The following is a 3,627-nucleotide window of genomic DNA, read 5'->3' as shown; positions in this document are numbered from 1 at the left end:
ATGAGGAGCTTCAAAGTAAACAACAGTTCAGAGAGCGATGGATGTGTGGACCACAGCTGTTTCGTAAACGTCCTGTGAAGCTGAATAGGAAGAGACGCACCAGTCTGCAGCCTGGGTTACCTAAGGGCCCAAATTTCTCCATAAATCTGAGGGCAATTAAACCAGCACCATGCGAGGGTCACTGTTCTGGACCACAAAAAACTCAGATTGGCTGGATGTTAGTAAGACAGACAAAACATAGCACAGTGTAGACCAATTAGGGCTGCAGGTGGACAGACGATCACTTAAACACAGAAGAAACATCTCCTCATAGGAGTGGTCAGCATGGGGAGCGACAGAGGCGGCGCAACGCAAATCCTTCAGCACCATCAACATCTATTACCAGGTGTGAGAGCTTAAAAGATTGCTCAAAGTTAATCCACCACTGATAAATCAAAAGAGGAGGTGGGCAATTACATGTTTCACCAACTAGAGAGTGAGATTGGAATTTTGGGAGACCATCATCCCTTCAGGCGTCGAACTGAGTTGGAGGCCTAAGGTGAGCGTGAGGTCACAGCCCATTGAATCAAAAGGGCTGTGATTAAATATTTTTTGCTCAGTGAACCTCCTTCCAAGATCATTACTCCCATAAGATAAGAATACACGTGCATGTGTAACAGTGTGGTGGGGGATGTGTGTGGGAGCTCCCAGTCTGTGACCGTGTGTGTGTGTGCGTCATGCATGACCTTCAGTGGTGGAGGATCCCAGTGTCGACGTGTCAGGAAATCATCAAACACAGTCTGGAGATGGACCAGATAGTCATCAACAGGCTCACCTCAGTTTTTCTGGGTGCAGCTGTTAACTTCCGACAGAACACATGTGGTAGGGAGGCCGTCATTCAGGGCAGCGTCATGAGGTCATCAGTGTTCCAGGGGCGGTACACATGGGCTGGTGCACCTTGGGGCCCTGCAACTTCAACCATAGGGAGTTGGAGAGTGGGGGGAAGATTTTTGGCCAGGTCCGGTCTCGCTTCTCGTCACGATGGGTGAAAAAGCTCTTCTGCTGACACACATGATCGGATGCGGCAACGGTTGAAGCTTCTGCCCCTCCTTCTGCTCTCAGAGCTTCACGAGCACACCGCTGCCTGGAGCTGCCGGCTGCTTGTTATCTGGAGGTGGGGGGGTCACAATGCTTCTGTGTTGGGGTTGGGGGTTGGGTTGGTAGGGAGGAAGTATGGAGTCCTCGGACAGGTCGACTCTGGTTCCTAATAAAACTGCAGAGAAGAGTAAAAGAAAAGAAGGAGTTTAAGTTCTCTCTCTCTTTTTTTGAAAAGGCAGATCACATTGAACTTTACAGTTGTTTATAGCTGATTTTTTGTTTTTAGGCATTCCACTACCAAAAGAGAAGGTAAAATAAAGAAACAAACAAGAAAATAACAAGAGCTTATCATAACTTAGTAACTAATCAGGACTGTACTTATCTTTAATGTTGGGGAGAATCTCCTTCTGCTTCTGTCTGCATGCCTCCGCTGTTACCATCCTGGCAGTCTGGCACTGCTCATCGTTGGGGAGTTTTTCTTTCTTTTTTTTTTCTTTTTTTTTTTTACTCTCTGTAGCAGTCCGCAGCTTAAAGTCTGGCTAAGTGAATTTGGTCGGACGCTGCTGCCAAACTCGTATTTGTCTAATCAGACGCCGCTGTTAGACCAGGTCTGCTCCAGGTCACAGATTTCCTGCAAACCTCACAAAAAACTGTTCACTCAGACGCGGCTGGTGAACACCGCAGACCCTTTACTCTCGTTCTCTACATTAACTCAAGGGACTTGTCTAACCTGATCTTGCTATATTAAAATTTACAGGACTATATCCAGATTGATCTCATCTTAAATAGCTCACAGGGCTTCATTACAATATTTTCTTTCTTCTTATCTTTATCCTGTTCTTTATTTATTCAGTATTCGAGGACACTTCCTGTCCTCGAGATTCAAACACAACAGAATTTGGGAACACCGCCGGTTCCCGGTACCAACAAAAGAGTTTCGGGGTAGCCTCAATTCCCCGGGGACCTCGACCCAGCTATTACAGAAACCTTGTCAGATTACTGTTTGAGCTGCCACACTCTAGGCTTCCATAAAACTTCTTTCACATTTAATCAATATCACCCTTTAAATTGTGAATGCAGAATCTACTTCGACTCAAGACACGGAATAATTTAGATTCTCCAATGCAGATTCGATGAAACAGGTACTGCTTACCTCTTATTTTGTTGCGCGACCCGTGTCTGTTCATCCGTTCATTCTGATTCGTGATCAATTTCCGTCCCTCTCCTGCGTCTCCACCCCACGTTGGGTGGCAAATTGTAGAAAGTAGAACTCCCAGTTCTGGTGGGTCCGGAGAAAAGAACGCTGTTCAGATGAGGGTAACAGATCCAGACAAACCTCGTCTGTACGTTTCACCTTTGCCGCAGGAGGATTAGATTCTGCACAACCCTGTGCTTCAAAATCCTGTCGTCTGGAAGCAACAGGCTGGTTTTATTGACAGATGACATAAGCATTACAGGTATTTGCATATTCAATCATGTTTCAGGCGGAGGTTTCTGTGTCCTCATAAGGTAAGAGCAAGGTGGGTTCACACGTTTCTTATCTGTCCAGCTACATCCTTCTGCAGGGTAGTGACCTTGGGGGTAAATGAGAAACTCAGGACTAGAGAAATCTGTTTTTAATCAGTTTCAAATGTCTGTATTAACAGCTCCTCCTTCATTTCAGAGCTGAGAGCAGAATTTCTGGCCACTGTGTCTGGAGCGCGTGTTGCTACACAAGTTTTTAAGTCTGGTCACGAGCTCTACGCACGCACTGAGCGCGTGCTGAATCTTCAACCCGGTTCAACATTTCAACGCACAGTCTCAGCAGCTCAGAACTGCGACCAATCAGAGACTCTGATTTGGGAGCTGAGTGTGTGGCGTCTGCTTCAAACATGATCACAAAAGAGAAATGAATCATTGCAGTTTGTATCCAGTCGGGTTAATATGACAGACAGACATTTAAAAGGACAGAGTTGTGACAACTAAAAACATGGAGCAACATTTGGGGATTTTCAACCGTTTTTACTCTTTGCTCCGAGATTCTCCCTGTTGTAGATGCAGAGGAGCTCTAATGAACGTTAAAAATACAATAGAAGAAAAATCTCCTCTCTGCTACTGCGTGCGTGACCGCAGTGATCTGGTGTGGATACCACCTGCCGAGCGCATGTTTATAAATCCGCACAGTTCAGGAACGCACCGCATGCGGCCGGTGTGGAAGCACCTTTGAAGATTCTGCTCGTGCGCGGGCATGACTCACGCACGCGGAAGTATTCAGTCTCTCTCGCGAGGACTTTTTCTGCTTGTGGAGGAGGAAAAAGTGCTGGCGAGGGTCTGATAAATGTTTGATGCGTGTGCAGAGATGTTTCATTTCTGCATAGAGTTTTGACATAAATAAAACTCCATACGTGTCTTCCACTCATTCTAACCCCGGGCTTGGGAGAGACATCCAGCTCGTCCCACACCCGGCGTTGTGACAGAAACACGTTTTTTGACAAGCGGCAGGCTGTGAATCTGTCACGCGGTGAAAGAGGGGCGGGGCCGCGAGTTTGAGACCCCTACTTTAGACTGAAT

Source organism: Oryzias melastigma, linkage group LG18, assembly GCF_002922805.2.
Source record: "Oryzias melastigma strain HK-1 linkage group LG18, ASM292280v2, whole genome shotgun sequence".
Classification (NCBI taxonomy): domain Eukaryota; kingdom Metazoa; phylum Chordata; class Actinopteri; order Beloniformes; family Adrianichthyidae; genus Oryzias; species Oryzias melastigma.
Note: the sequence above shows the minus strand (reverse complement) of the source record.